This window comes from Chiloscyllium plagiosum, chromosome 12, assembly GCF_004010195.1.
Source record: "Chiloscyllium plagiosum isolate BGI_BamShark_2017 chromosome 12, ASM401019v2, whole genome shotgun sequence".
NCBI classification, from domain to species: Eukaryota; Metazoa; Chordata; class Chondrichthyes; order Orectolobiformes; family Hemiscylliidae; genus Chiloscyllium; species Chiloscyllium plagiosum.
The window spans coordinates 7,645,657-7,662,625 of NC_057721.1; positions in this window are offsets into that span (position 1 = coordinate 7,645,657).

A 16,969-nucleotide genomic window follows, 5' to 3' on the forward strand; every position below is an offset into this window, starting at 1 on the left:
TTGTTTATCTGTATAAGACTAAATAAATTATATAATTTATCCATAGCATGTTCAGCTTGAAAAGATCCATCAAGCTGATTTCTTTAATACACAAAATGATGATTTATTATAATAATGCAAGTTATTCAACAAATAGGCAAAACGAACACAGATTTAAATATCTACATATAAACATTATTTATTTACTCATCTAAATTTTGCTCCCCCACACACAGTTTAAAAAAAATGAAATTTTCTTGGCAGTGATTAACTTTGTTATCAAACAGTTTGGCCAAATTGTTTTTCTTAATTCTCAGAGAAAAAGAAAAGAATCAATCTTCTTAGCAGAAGTGAGAAGAATATGCCAGAGCGCTTCCAGTCTAGTGTCATTGAACCAGTAGATGGGTCACTTGACACCAGCATCAGTCACTAGACACATATTGTTATCCCATTGGGACCACTTCAGATGCAGTTCATTCAGGATGTCTCGAGGAAACTTAGAGAAGCCTTTCATGTTTTGCTATTTTGACTATTCAGCTCTCACATAGGCTCCTCAAAAAGGTTTCTCAAGAAGTGGCAAAAACCAAGCTGGTAGCCTTTTCTTCCAGCTACCCTTCACCAAGTTATAATTTACTCTCTAACTGAACTCCAAAACACTTTCAAATTGCCACACTCTTGACAGCTATAAACTTAAACATGTGACATGTGACTTGCAGTAAGTACTTCTAAAGGTATGTAAAGAGGAAGATGTTGGCAAAGACCAATATGATTCCATTCCAGGCAGACACAGAAGAATTTATAATGGAAAATAGAGAAATACCACAAAGCTAATTAATTTATCTTCATAAGAAAGACACAAGAGTTTCCTTGGAAAAAAAATAAAATCTCAACAATCTAACAAGACTGGAACTGAAATAAATTATGTTAGGCAAAATAAAGTACAGGATAAATTCATGGAAATGAAAGCTAAAAATCCCTGGTACCAATGATCTTTACCCGAAAGTATTAAAAGATGCAACAGAGGTATTGGATGCATTGGTGATTATCTTTCCAAATTCTATTAACTCTGCAATGTTGCCTGCAGATTGGAAGGTCACAAATGTAACCCAATTTCTGTTTAACAAAAGAAGGAGAGATAAAACAAGGAACTACAGACCTGCTAGCCTGATATCAGTAGGAAGAAAAATACTAGAATCCAAATAAAGGATGTAATTGCTGGATATTTAAATAATTTCTGTCTATTTGGGCAGAGTCTACATGGATTCATGAAGGGGAAATCCTGTTTGCCAAACCTGAGAGTTTTTGAGGGTGTTACTACCAGAGTTGATGTAGGTAAAACTTTGGACTTTTTAAAATTCATTCATGGGATGTGGCATCATTGGCTTGGCCAGCACTTAGAGTCATAGAGTCATAGAGATGTACAGCATGGAAGCAGACCCTTTGGTCCAACTTGTCCATGCCAACCAGATATCCCAACCCAATCTAGTCCCAATTGCCAGCACCCACACAATATCCCTCCAAACCCTTCCTATTCATATACCCATCCATATGCCTCTTAAATGTTGCAATTGTACCAGCCTCCACCACTTCCTCTGGCAACTCATTCCACACACATACCACCCTGTGTGTGAAAAAGTTGCCCTGCAGGTCTCTTTTATATCTTTCCCCTCTCACCCTAAATCTATGTCCTCTAGTTCTGGACTCCCCGACCCCAGGGAAAAGATTTTTGCCTATTTACCCTATCCATGCCCTTCATAATTTTATAAACCTCTATATGGTCACCTCTTAGCCTCCGACGCTCTAGGGAAAACTGCCCCAGTCTGTTCAGCCTCTCCCTTTTGCTCAAATCCTCCAACCCTGGTAACATCCATGTAAATCTTTTCTGAACCCTTTCAAGTTTCACAACATCCTTCCGATAGGAAGATCAGAATTGCACGCAATATTCCAACAGCGGCCTAACCAATGTCCTGTACAGCCGCAACATGACCTCGTAACTCCTGTACTCAATACTCTGATCAATAAAGGAAAGCATACCAAACACCTTCTTCACTATCCTATCTACTTGCGACTCCACTTTCAAGGAGCTATGAACCTGCACTCCAAGGTCTCTTTGTTCAGCAACACTCCCCAGGACCTTACTACTAAGTGTATAAGTCATGCTAAGGTTTGCTTTCACAAAGTGCAGCACCTCGCATTTATCTGAATTAAACTCCATCTGCCACTTCTCAGCCCATTAGCCCATCTGGCCCAGATCCTGTTGTAATCTGAGGTAACCCTCTTTGCTGTCCACTACACCTCCAATTTTGGTATCATCTGTAAACTTACTAATTGTACCTCTTACGCTTGCATCCAAATCATTTATGTAAATGACAAAAAGTAGAGGACCCAGCACCATTCCTTGTGGCACTCCGATGGTCACAGGCCTCTAGTCTGAAAAACAACCCTCCACCACCACCCTCTGTCTTCTACTTTTGAGCCAGTTCTGTATCCAAATGGCTAGTTCTCCCTGTATTCTATGAGATCTAACCTTGCTAATCAGTCTCCCATGGGGGATCTTGTTGAATGCCTTACTTAAGTCCATATAGATCACATCTACTGCTCTGCCCTCATCAATCCTCTTTGTTACTTCTTCAAAAAAACTCAATCAAGTTTGTGAGACACGATTTCCCACACACAAAGCCATGTTGACTATCCCTAATTAGTCCTTGCCTTTCCAAATACATGTACATCCTGTCCCTCAGGATTCCCTCCAACAATTTGCCCACCACAGTTCCCTGGCTTGTCCTTACCACCCTTCCTAAACGTTAGCCAACCTCCAGTCTTCTGGCACCTCATCTGTGACTATTGATGATACAAATATCTCAGTAAGAGGCCCAGCAATCACTTCTCTAGCTTCCCACAAAGTTCTAGAGTACACCTGATCAAGTCCTGGGGATTTATCCACCTTTAACCGTTTCAAGACATCCAGCACTTCCTCCTCTGTAATATGGACATTTTGCAAGATGTCACCATCTATTTTCCTACAGCCTATATCTTCCATATCCTTTTCCACAGTAAATACTGATGCAAAATACTCATTTAGTATCTCCCCCATGTTCTGCGGCTCCACACAAGGGCCCCTTGCTGATCTCTGAGGGGCCCTATTCTCTCCCTAGTTACCCTTTTGTCCTTAATGTATTTGTAAAAACTCTTTGGATTCTCCTTAATTCTATTTGCCAAAGCTATCTCATGTCCCCTTTTTGCCCTCCTGATTTCCCTCTTAAGTATACTCCTACTTCCTTTATACTCTTCTAAGGATTCACTCGATCTATCCTGTCTATACCTTACATATGCTTCCTTCTTTTTCTTAACCAAACCCTCAATGTCTTTAATCATCCAGTATTCCCTAGACCTATCAGCCTTTCCTTTCACCCTAACAGGAATACACTGTCTCTGGATTCTCGTTATCTCATTTCTGAAGGCTTCCCAATTTCCAGCTGCCCCTTTACCTGCGAACATCTGCCCCCAATCAGCTTCCGAAAGTTCTTGCCTAATAACCGTCAAAATTGACCTTTCTCCAATTTAGAACTTCAATTTTTAGATCTGGTCTATCCTTTTCCATCATTACTCATCCTTAATTTTCTGGACGGCAGTTAAAAGACAACCATATTGCTGAGGATCTAAAGTTGCACGGAGGTCAGATCCAAGGTTGCACAGAAGCCAGACCAGAAAAGGATGACAGAATCAAAAACAGAAATTGCTGGAGAAACTTGGCAGGTCTCTCAGAAAAAAATGATAGGAATATGAATTGTTAAGAGAATGCAAACAATCTTCCAGAGATTTAGACTGGCTGAGTGAGTTGGCAAAAGAGGGTTTCTCAAAATGTGGCAAAGTTTGAGTGGTTGTCTTTCTTCCAGCTATACACTATCATTTCTGCCACCTCCAGCGGGATGCTACCACCAGGCGCATATTCACCTCCACTTCCTTGTTAGCCTTCCCAAAGGCCCACAATGGCACCTTCCCCTGTAACTGCTATGGTATATCACCTTCCCATCTACTTCCTCCCACCTCACTATCCAAGGACCTAACACATCACTTAATCTAGCCTACTGTTTTCACTGCTCACAATGTGGTCTCCTCTACATGGGGAAGTGAAGTGCAGATTGGGTGACAACTTTGAGAAAGTGAAGACTGCAGATGCTGGAGATCAGAGTCCAACCATGTAATACTGGAAAAGCACTGCAGGTCAGACAGCATCCAAGGAGCAGGAGAGTAAACATTTCAGTTATAACCCTTTATCATTCCTGATGTCCTGCTCCTCAGATGCTGCCTAGCCTGCTGTGCTCTTCCAGCACCACACCTTTTGACTGTGGGTGAGAGCTTTGCAGAACACCTATGTTGTGTCTGCAAAAAAAAGACCCTGAATTTCCAGTTCCTGTAACCTCAATACACCACTGTATTCTCTGGTCAACGTCTCTGTCTCGGGTTTGCTGCAGTACTCCATCAAAGCTCAGCGCAAGCTGGAAGAATAGCACTTCATTTTCTGCTTGGTAACCCTGAAGCCTTCAGGACTTAATATTCAGTTCATCAATTTTAGGGCTTGAGCACCTTTCCTCATGTTTTCCCTTACCCCCACACACCAGGATTTGTCATCACATGGCCTGCTACCACAAATTACTGTGAAGATGCTGCTTTTTTGACAATGTTATTCTGTCCTTTTTTTTGAGAGGGATCATAAATGCAGAGGTTCTGATGTGTCTGGTTTGTCTGGGTTTTGGGGCCAAATTGATTATACATAACGGATACTGCTTCAAGCAAAAGTCTTTCAAGTTTAAAAAAAAACACGTACAATGAAAGGGGAGTGGCCAATTCTCCCAGCAAAACATTTCTCTGGTTTGTTTTAGTTTTGGCACTTTGGCTGTTTTGCAGCTGCTAGTCAAATTTTAGCTGAAGACTCAGAGAAGCTGCTGGACCCAAAGAAACAGTTCCATGCTGATTCTCTCTCTCTCTCTGACAAATCTCCTGTAAGAACATGTGTTTGATTTTACCTTTTTTGTCAAGGGGTGTTTATGGGGATATTGCAAGTATTTGGAACAGCATCATTAAGTTGCGATAGAATCAATTGAGTTTGTAGATATGATATGTCACTCTATATTTGATTTTTTGGCTTGTTTGTGTTTAATTACATTTTGTTTTGTGTAAAACTGAATAGTTGGACTAGCTACATCATGCCTACTACATACACTTTTCACCTGCTTAAAACAACTAGAAAAGTTAGGGTCTGGGCTACCTTCTTGAAATGTTTTGAGGGGGCCTGGTCTGGTCTATAACAAAACCCATATTGGCCATTAATTACTCCTTTATTTGTCAAACTCTTTTTCTCTCTCTTTGCGCTCTATCTCCTCCTATCATTTATACTCGCCACTCCCCCCACCCCATAAAAACCATTCTTTTTCTCGCTACCATCAGTTCTAAAGAAGGGTCATTGGGCCTGAAATGTTAACTCTGATTTGTCTCCACAAATGCTGTCAGGCCTGTTGACATTTTACAACAATTCCTGTTTTTGTTTCAGATTTTCAGCGTCTGCTGTTCTTTCAGTTTTTTGAGTTGTCAAGAGCATGGCAGATGGAATGGTTTCTCAGATGTTCTGAGTTTCCCCTGCAGTTTGTGTTTTTATTTTAGATCTTCAGCATCCACAGTTCTCTGTTTTGGTTAAGATTGACAGAATTCCTTCTCCAAAGGATAAGGTTAATGATCAACAGTGGTTAAAAGGGTGCCTTGAGAACAGCTTTTTTAATTCCAGGTTGTTTTAAAAGTTTAGTTCTGATTTCACCAGCTGGATTACAAATCCAGTGAAGTTACCAATGCACCACCCATTCACCTCATGAGGAATTGGATTTTGAGGAGACTTTGATGGAATCCACATATGAAGTTGGTAAAGAAAACTAAAGTCTATGAGATTTGGGGTAATGTACTAGCATGAATTGAAGATTAGCTTTCAGGCAGAAAGCAGAGAGTAGGGATAAATGGATCATTCTCAAGTTGGCAAACTGTGACTAGTGCTTGTTCCCAGGTTATCACAATCCATATCAATAATTTTGACTTGATGACCAATTGCAATATTTCCAAACTTGTAAATGATACAAAATTGATGAGAATATGAATTGTGAGGAGAATACAAAAAGTCTGCCATGGATTTAAATATACTATGAATTGGCAACAAGATGGCAGATGTGGATAAGTCCATTTTGGTAGAAGAATGGTGAGAGGTTGGACAGTGTTGTTGTCCAAAGGGACTTAGATATCCTTCTCCTTGAGTCACTGAAAGTTAGAATGCAGATGCATTTGCAACTTGGAAGGCAAGAGGATTTCAATAAAATAGTAGAGAGGTTTTGCTTCAAATGTATAGAACACTGGTTAGACCTAGAGTATTGTGTGCAGTTCTGAATCCCCTGCCTAAGGAGGGAGTGCAGTGACTGTTCACCAGACTGATCCTGAGATGGTGGGATTGTTCTATGAGGAATTATGGAGGAGGCAAGGCTAGAGACATTGTCTAGAGTTTAGAGACAAAAGGTGTATATGCAAAAAGTGTATATGCAATGTTTCCCATGACTGTAGAGGTCTCCAACCACATGACATGTCTCAGAATAAATGGCGAGCCATTTAGGATTCCAATTATGAGGAACCTCTTCACTCAGTGTGGTGAATCTTTGGAATCTGCTAGCCCAAAGGACCAAAGACATTCAGTCATTAGGTAAGTTCAAGACAAATCTCTAGTTTCTAATGACATCAAGGAATATGAGGGTAAGCACAGGCATATGCCAATGTGGTAGATAATCAGTTATGATCTAGAATGGTGGAGCAGGTTCAATGGCTGAATGTCCTATTCCTAATCTATGTCCCTCAATTGCAAACAGTTAGCTGAGGTAATGTAACTTCCAGTAAACAAGTTAAAGGAGTTAGCTTAAGTCATGTGACTTCTGTCCTTTCCGTGACAAAAGATAGAGAGAAAGAAAAGTCCTGGTATCTGATTTACATCTCAAATGAACCAATTTCCTCAACCCTTCAGACATGAATCCACAAATACCAATAAAGAGGCATCTTTATATTCCTTCTTTGCTTCTCTGATTATGTTTCTTATTAACTTTCTGAACCTACTTTATTTAACCTGGTTTTAAATATATTTTCTACTTAACATCGGTCATAAGCATACTTTTTCATCTTTACCATAAAATGTTCTCTCTTCTGTCATTGAGGATGTTGTAAATTTATTTGCCTCACATTTCCTTTTCGAGGCAATATATCATGACTATATCTGAACCATCACTTTGACGGTTGCCCAATGTTCTGTCACAATATTTCCTGCCAACCTCTGAATCTGACTTAACCTGACCCAGATCTACTCGTACCCCAGTGAAGATGGCTGCATATAACACAAAGCAATGTAATTGTATCTTTTTTGCTCCTTGGCTATAGTCAAATTGATTCTATCCTTGACTGTTCTGGGATTCTATCCTTGATTGTTCTGGTTATGTCCTCTTGCTCCAGCATTGCAATACTGTCCCTAACCAGTACTCCTACCCCTTCCTCTTTCATCCTTTCTTATTTTCCTTGACACCTTCTATCTCTCCATGCTCCAGGCTCACTGCCTTTATTCCTGATGAAGGGCTTTTGCCCGAAACGTAGATTTCGAAGCTCCTTGGATGCTGCCTGAACTGCTGTGCTCTTCCAGCACCACTAATCCAGAACTTTCTATCAAGGGTTATCCTTGCACTCCCAGGCTCTATTATAGCCACATCTCATTTCAATATGTCAATAATGCCTAAAATCTTATTTACCACTGTCTGTGAATGCACAGTCACCTTTATGTAGATTTAGAGGCTAACTAAAACACTTAAAGTGGCCAAGGAAAGACGACTCTTGGCTCTGTTGGAAATTTGCCAGGGCATGCCTGGTAGTTTTACAAGGGGTCCTGCATTAAGTGCAAGTGGGACCTGTGTTGTCCCAACAAAATAAGCACTTTGGTAGCTGAAAAGAAAGTTAACAATGCTGTTGAAATGTTATATTAGCATAACTAATCTAATTGTGGTTGTGTTAAGAACATATTATACAAAGGAAACAGATTTACCTTATTTGTGTTCAGAGTTGACTAATGAAGTTAGAATCTTTCAAAACAACAAGAAATTCAAGCCACTGCACAGACAATGGAACATCTCTGGACAGCATACAAAACAATACTTTTCACTGTATCTTGGCACATGTAACAATAGTAAATCAATTCAAATCTTTTGAAGTGCAATCACTAGTCTAATACAGAGGAACCTCAATTTTCTGAATCTCGATTATCTGAAGAAGACTTCAAGGTCCCCCAAAAACATCAAAGAGATAAGTGTATTCAATTTACCTGTACTGAAGAACATGTGAAAACGCTGGCCAAAACAAAGAAACACAAGCAGTTCAAGCATCAGTGACTGGATATTTTTTAGGTAAGGGTTATTACACAGCTCTTTGCAGAAGTAAGTGCTTTACAGTAATCCCGGCACTTGACTGGGGCATTCATTTAAAAAAAAGGCCGAGAACGTAAATGCATGCGCGATGGGGCTTCCATCTTTCTATTGTGAGGCTGAGTTCCTGGAAACTGATATGTATTGGTCTTGCAATCGTAGAAGCTGTTAGGGACCTTGTTTAATGCTGGGATTTCATGGTAATGGTTTCATTCTTCTCATTTTAACTTGTAATTTGCAGACTGCAAAGATTAGTTTGTTTAAATGGTAGACTCATAGATTTAAACAAATTCTCTGGTATAGCACAGAGTTAGATCAGTATGGCTTCACCAGTTTAAGCTAAAATCAATTATCCGAATAATCAATTATCTGAACAAAATAGTGGCCGCCCACCTTATTCGGATAATAGAGGTTCCTCTGTATTGGATAATGCAACAGCCAATTTCTGCATAGAAATATTCCTCCAGTAACTAGCTCAATAATCACTACAAAAGACCTCCTTAGCTGTCATTATTTGATTAAGGGAACATATTAGCAAGTCAACTTTACCCCTCTTTAAAGTGTGGCATGGGACATTTGACATCTTCTAGGGGCAAATATTGCTTCAATTTAACAGCTCAACCAAAATATAACAGCACCGAAATGTCAACCTAAATTGCATGCTTGACTCCAGAATGGGCCTATGGTTCTGATGGAGAAGTACTATCACTGCATGAGTCTAACAATTTTGCTCCATATGCATTTGTCACTATACACCTAGGACATTGCAACCCTGTCAATTAAGCCCACTTGCCCAACTTTGTTAGATCAGGCTGTTATATGTTGATTTTGGCCTATAATCATATTTTGCTTAGAAACAAGGTTAAAAGACCAAATTAGTTCAAGCACCAGTCACCTTTAACTCCCTGTAATTCAATCTTGCCCTTTTTAATGTAATATTGGAGAATTTGAAAATGGGATTGAGATAATTTGGAGTAGTTCAATATTTAGACCATTAGCATAAATATGACAATCAAACCAAACCTGAGAATGGTGTGTTGTAACAAAGTTAGAGGGGGCTGTGGGCTAATTTCAGGTCAAGTGTGAAGGATGAAATAATGAATTCAGATCATGGCCAAGCCATATTGATAGCACCTCAGTGGTGCATACAAAGGAAATGCATTAAATTCAAAATAGATGGATTGACTGAACTGAAATATTAGTCAAGTATTTTATGGTTGTAGTTGTTGGAGGTCAATCATCTCAGTACCAGGACATCTCTCAGGAGTACCTCAGGATAGTTTCCAAGGCCCAATTATCTTCAGCTGCTTTGACAATGATCTTCCCTCCAATATCAGGTCAGAATTGGGGATGTTCGCTGATGAATGCATAATGTTAAGCACCATTCACGACTCCACAGATACTGAAACAGTCCGTGTTCAAATGCAACAAGATCTGGACAATATCCAGGCCTGATAAGTGGCAACTAACATTCATGCCATACAAATGCCAGATTATGTCCATCACCAATAAGAGTCAATCTAACCACCGCAACTTGACATTCAATGGTGTAACCATCACTGAATCCGCCCCCCCCTATCAACAACCTGGGGGTTACCATTGACCAGAAACTCAACTGGACTAGCCATATAACTGGGCTAGTGGCCACAAGAGTAGGTCAGAGGCTAGGAATACTGTGGTAAGTAACTCACCTCTTGACTCACCAAACCTGTCCATCATCTACAAGGAACAAGTCAAGAGTGTGATGGAATACTCTCCACTTACCTGAATGGGGGCAGCTCCAACAACACTCAAGGAGCTTGATACCACCCAGGACAAAGCTGCCTGCTTAATTGGTACTACATCCACACACATCCATTCCCTCCACCACTGACACTCAATAGCAGCAATAGGTATTATTTACAAGATGCACTGCAGAAATTCACCAAAGATCCTTAGGTAGACCTTCCAAACCCATAAATACCTCCATCTAGAAGGACAAGGACAGCAGATACATGGGAACACCAACTGCAAGTTCCCCTCTAAGCCATTGATGAAACTGACTTAGAAATATATCACCGTTCCTTTACAGTCACTGGGTCAAAATTCTGAAATTCTCTCCCTGCTGGCATTTTGGGTCAACCTACAATAGGTGGACTGCAGCGGTTCAAGAAGGCAACTCATCAGCTTCTTCTTAAGGGCAACTAGGGATGGGCTATAAAAATGCTGGCCAGCCAGCGACGCCTACATCCAACAAATGAACAATAAAATAAAATCCCACATATTTTATTATGCATTGACTTCTTTGGAACATAGCAAATTATAATGGAATGTTATCTTTAAAAGTGCCAGTTAAATACCTTAGATTGGACCATACTTATTCATCATCTCTCACCTCACTGATCTCGGATGATTCTGTACACCAATGAAATGAATTCAAATCAAAAGTTTTACAGATACTTACAAGGACTTATTTCATCTTATTGTTACAAACTACATTAGGCCTTGTGATCATAATCTCCTTGAGTCTTGTGTCCTATTCTATATTCAAAGGCTCTCTAATACACTTCTACACAAACCCCTGTCCCCATTTAAATAGCTCTCCATATTTATGATTTAGGTTTCAATTGTTCCAGAGTTTTATGCTAAGCTTACTCAACTCTTCTGTGCCTTCAGGTATTTTTCTAAATCTTTCACTGCTTGGTCTCTCTCCAAATGTAGCATGCAGAAGTATCTTACTGCTTTCATTTCTTAATAGTGCCATGCTGATGAAAGCTTTTACAGTAGCTGAACCACCAATTGGTTTAATTAGATCACCAAGTTATCCCTTGGTGATTATCTTGACTAGCTTTTTTCTCTCCTTTTACAATAACACACACCGTTACAAGTCAGGTAAGGAAGCTGATTTGAGATATCTTCTACTGCTACTCTGTAGCTGCCTTATGGAATTTTATTCATCTCAGGGGATAAAAATGTTACCTAATACTTTGTGCTTCTCTCTACCGTTTCAACTGAGTCAAGCAGACACCAGATGCAAATTCTTTGCATGAATCTATTGCTTATAATAAGGCAGCATTCATCACTAAGCCTACATTATTCTGAATTAGAGATTTGCTGATCCCAGCTCAAATCAAGGTGTTTTCCAGCATTTGCAGTCCTCACTTTCTCCTGTTCCAATAATTGTTTGGATCTACATTAGATTTATCTTGTTTCAGTTACTGCTGTGTTGCTCAAATATTAATAAACTGAATGATATATTTTATCTCGTAAAAGTGATTTTAGATTAGATTCCCTACAGTGTGGAAACAGGCCCTTCGGCCCAACAAGTCCACACCAACCCACTGAAGAGTAACCCATCCAAACCCATTTCCCACTGATGAATGCACCTAACACTATGGGCAATTTAGAATAGCCAATTCACCTGACCTGCACATCCTTGGACTGTGAAACAAAACCAGAGCACCCAGAGAAAATGCACACAGACACAAGGAGAATATGCAAACTCCACACAAGCAGTTGCCCAAGGCTGGAATCAAACCTGGGTCCCTGGTGCTGTGAGGCAGCAATGCTAACCACTGAGCCACCGTGCCACCCCTACATAATTTTCTTTTCCCACTTTAGTATAATTTAGTCTATACAGTACCAAATAATGTATTTCAATATTTGAAACAGTTTGATGTATGGATGTAAAATATAATATTTTACTCCATAAATTTACATTTTTCTACCTTTTCCCCAAAATGCCACAATATTTTATTGCTATTCTAAATTTGATTTTTAACTTTTTTACTGTGTGCAAAGTTATCAATTCATTAAAGAAATTTTTAAAAGCCAAGTTTTTATTTCACAACTTTTATCTTTTGAATTAAATTCTCTTCCCCTGCCCTTTACATTTAGTATTGAATTTTGACCAAACACCCACTATAGAAGAGATGTGACTGGATTGGGGGGGGGGGGGAATGCAAAAGAAATTCATTGGGATGTTGCCTGGGATGGAGCATTGCAACTATGAAGAGAATCTGCATAAACGTGGGGTGTTTTTGTTGGAGCAGAGAGGATTGAGGAGAGACCTGATAGAGGTGCATAAGATTGAGAAGGTTTAGACAAGGTTACTAGAAAGCAGCTGTTTTCCTTACTAGAAGGATCAATAATAGGGGGGCATAATTTTAAGGTGAAAGGCAAGAAATTTAGAGGGGATTGAAGAAAAATATTTTCTCCAAGATGGCAGACAGGAAAAATTTCTGGCGGTAAGAGCGGCTCCTTGTTTTGAGGTATTTTAGGTGCTGGAGGTGATTTCCTTGAATTCCAGGAGCAGCAATTACTGTTTTATATGCTGTTGCATTGTTTTTGAACTTTGGGAAAAAAAAGTCAAAACAACAGCAGTTTTAAAAGGGAGAAGAACAGACAAAGGAAGCACATAGTGAAGACAGAGCTGAAAATGTGTTGCTGGAAAAGCGCAGCAGGTCAGGTAGCATCCAAGGAGCAGGAGAATCGACCTTTCGGGCATGAGCCCTTCTTCAGGAATGAGGAGAGTGTGCCAAGCAGGCTAAGATAAAAGGTATGGACGAGGGACTTGGGGGAGGGGCGTTGGCCATGTTGATTCGGTCGCCTGAGATAGAAATGGAGAGGTCTAGGAAGGGGAGGGAGGTGTCTGAGACGGTCCAGGTAAATTTGAGGTCGGGGTGGAAGGTGTTGGCAAAGTGGATGAACTGTTCAACCTCCTCGTGGGAGGAAGTGGGAGGATTGGAAAGAGAAGTTGTTCAGAGTGAGGACCAGTTCAGCCAGTCGAAGGAGGATGTCGGTGGAAGGGTACTGGTTGGTATGGCGGGAATGGAAGAAGCGGAGGGCTTTGAGTCCTTCGTGATGGGGGATGGAGGTGTACAGGGTCTGGATGTCCATGGTGAAGATAAGGCGTTGGGGATCGGGGAAGCAGAAATCATGGAGGAAGTGGAGGGCTTGGGTGGTGTCCCGAACGTAGGTAGGGAGTTCTTGGATTAAGGGGGACAGGACCGTGTTGAGGTATGCAGAGATGAGTTCGGTGGGGCAGGAGCAGGCTGAGACAATGGGTCGGCCAGGGCAGTCAGGTTTGTGGATTTTGGGCAGGAGGTAGCGGAGGATCCGGAGAGAGGTCTGTTGCTGGAGGCTTCGGATTTGTTGTAGGTACTGGTTGTCCTGGTTGGGTCCAACTTTTGTTGGTCTGAACATAGTCCGGAGTCCGAGCGGGGTCAATCGGTTCCGTAGGCAGGTGCTGAGGAAGGAGATGTGGCTGTGGTAGCGAGTCTGTTTGAGAACGTGGCTGAAGAGCTTCTGGGCAGAGGAGATGACCTGGGGTGTGCAGTGAGAGAGGGACTCACTGAAATCCTTGTAGAGGGAGGAAGAGAGGTCCTTCAAGGAAGGCATCCTTGCAAGAGGATTCGCAGTAGGTTAAAATCTTCTAGGAGAAAGTGAGGACTGTAGATGCTGGAGATCAGAGCTGAAAATGTGTTGCTGGAAAAGCGCAGCAGGTCAGGCAGCATCCAAGGAGCAGGAGAATCGACATTTCGGGCATGAGCCCTTCTTCAGGAATGAGGAGAGTGTGTCAAGCAGGCTAAGATAAAAGGTAGGGATGAGGGACTTGGGGGAGGGATGTTGGCCATATTGGTTCGGTCCGAGATAGAAATGGAGAGGTCTAGGAAGGGGAGGGAGGAGTCTGAGATGGTCCAGGTAAATTTGAGGTCGGGGTGGAAGGTGTTGGTAAAGTGGATGAACTGTTCAACCTCCTTGTGGGAGCACCGATACAGTCATCGATGTAGCGGAGGAAAAGGTGGGGGATGGTGCCAGTGTAGCTGCGGAAGATGGACTGTTCCACATATCCTACGAAGAGGCAGGCATAGCTGGGGCCCATGCGGGTGCCCATGGAAGTGGGAGGATTGGAAAGAGAAATTGCTAAGAGTGAGGACCAGTTCAGTCAATTGAAGGAGGATGTCAGTGGAAGGGTACCGGAGAAGGGCTCATGCCTGAAACATCGATTCTCCTGCTCCTTGGATGCTGCCTGACCTGCTGTGCTTTTCCAGCAACACATTTTCAGCTCTGATCTCCAGCATCTGCAGACCTCACTTTCTCCATGGTGAAGACAGTGCAGGAAAGAGAGAGAACCTGCACAATTACTGCCTTTGCTGTTTTTAAATTCATGTGTCGCTGGACATCGGAGTGCATCTGGGAAAATTAACAAACAGTGAATTTCACAACTAATCTTGGAGGAACCGTTTTGGGCAAAGTTCACAACACAGAATCAGATAAGTTAATTGTTGTTTTAAGTCTGTCCAAGAGAAAGGCTGCATTAGTGAGTACAGTGGGTCCTTTCCTGATTGTATGTTTTTGGAGATAAGTCTCTTGATTAAACTTAAAATATAAGCCATAGCTATTAATTTAACCTGGTGCAGTGTTTTATAGAGGAATAAGACGGTGTTATTTTCTGGGTCTGTAGATTGTGAAGGAGCAAAAATGGCCTTTAGTATGTGCTTCTTGTCAGATGTGGGAGTTTAAAGAGAGTTTAAGGGTTACTGCGGATTATATCTGCCATAAATGCTGTTGGATGCGAATCTTATCAGATCGAGTGGATTGGTTGGAGAGACAGATAGAAGCCATAAGGAATTTGCAACAGCAACGATATGTGATGGATGGCAGTTATAGGAAGGGGGGAAAGTCTCAGATACAGTCACACAGATGGGTTAACTCCAGGAAGGATAAGAGAAGTAGGCACCTAAGGCAGAAGTCTTTTGTGGATATACCCATTTCAAACAGGTATGCTGTTTTGGAAAATGTAGGGGGTGATGGATTCTCAGGGGAATGTAGCACGAACAACCACGTTTCTGGTATTGAGACTGGATCTAATGCAACGAGGGGTATGTCAGCTTCCAAGAGATCAATTGTGTTAAGGGATTCTGTAGTCCGAGGTACAGACAGGTGTCTCTGTGGCCAGCAGAGAAAAAGCAGAATGGTGTGTTGTTTCCCTGGTGCCAGGATCAAGGATATTTCAGAGAGGATGCAGAATGTTCTCACTGGGGAGAGGGGCCAGCAAGAGGTCATTGACAACATTGGAACTAACAACATAGGAAGGGAAAAGGTTGAGATTCTGAAGGCAGAATTTTAAAAAGGAGGTCCTCAAGGGTAGTAATATCTGGATTACTCCCAGTGCTACGATCTAGTGAGGGCAGGAATAGGAGGACAGAGCAGATGAATGTATGGCTAAGGAGCTGGTGTATGGGAGAAGGGTTCACATTTTTGGATCATTGGAATCACTTTTGGGGTAGAAGTGACCTCTACAAGAAGGACGGATTGTACGCAAATTGGAAGGGGACTAATATACTGGCAGGGAAATTTGCTAGAACTGCTTAGGAGTATTTAAACTAGTAAGGTGGGGGGTCGGGACGCAGGGAGATAGTGAGGAAAGAGATCAATCTGAGACTGGTACAGTTGAGAACAGAAGTGAGTCAAACAGGGCAGGCAGGAACAAGGTAGGACTGATAAATTAAACTGCATTTATTTCCATGCAAGGGGCTGAACAGGGAAGGCAGATGAACTCAGGGCATGGTTAGGAACATGGGACTGGGATATCATAGCAATTACAGAAACATGGCTCAGGGATGGGCAGGACTGGCAGCTTAATGTTCCAGGATACAAATGCTATAGGAAGGATAGAAAGGGAGGCAAGAGAGGAGGGGCAAGTGGCATTTTTGATAAGGGATAGCATTACAGCTGTGCTGAGGGAGGATATTCCCGGAAATACATCCAGGAAAGTTATTTGGGTGGAACTGAGAAATAAGAAAGGGATGATCACCTTATAGACCCCCTAATAGTCAGAGGGAAATTGAGAAACAAACTTGTAAGGAGATCTCAACTATCTGTAAGAATAATAGGGTAGTTATGGTGGGGGATTTTAACTTTCCAAACAGCAACTGGGACTGCCATAGTGTTAAAGGTTCAGATGGAGAGGAATTTCTGATTCAGTATGTGGATGTACCTACTAGAGAAGGTGCAAAGTTTGACCTGCCCTTGGAAAATAAGGCAGGGCACGTGACTGAGGTGTCAGTGAGGGAGCACTTTGGGGCCAGTGATCATGATTCTATTTGTTTTAAAATAGTGATGGAAAAGGATAGACGAGATCTAAAAGTTGAAGTTCTAAATTGGAGAAAGGCCAATTTTGACGGTATTAGGCAAGAACTTTCAAAAGCTGATTGTAGGAAGATGTTCACAGATAAAGGGACGGCTGGGAAATGGGAAGCCTTCAGAAATGAGATAACAATGATCCAGAGAAAGTATATTCCTGTCAGGGTGAAAGGGAAGGCTGGTAGGCATAGGGAATGCTGGATGACTAAAGAAATTGAGAGTTTGGTTAAGAAAAGGAAGGAGCATATGTCAGGTATAGACAGGAAAGATCGAGTGAATCCTTAGAAGAGTATAAAGGAAGTAGGAGTATACTTAAGAGGGAAATCAGGAGGACAAAAAGGGGACATGAGATAGCTTTGGCAAATAGAATTAAGGAGAAT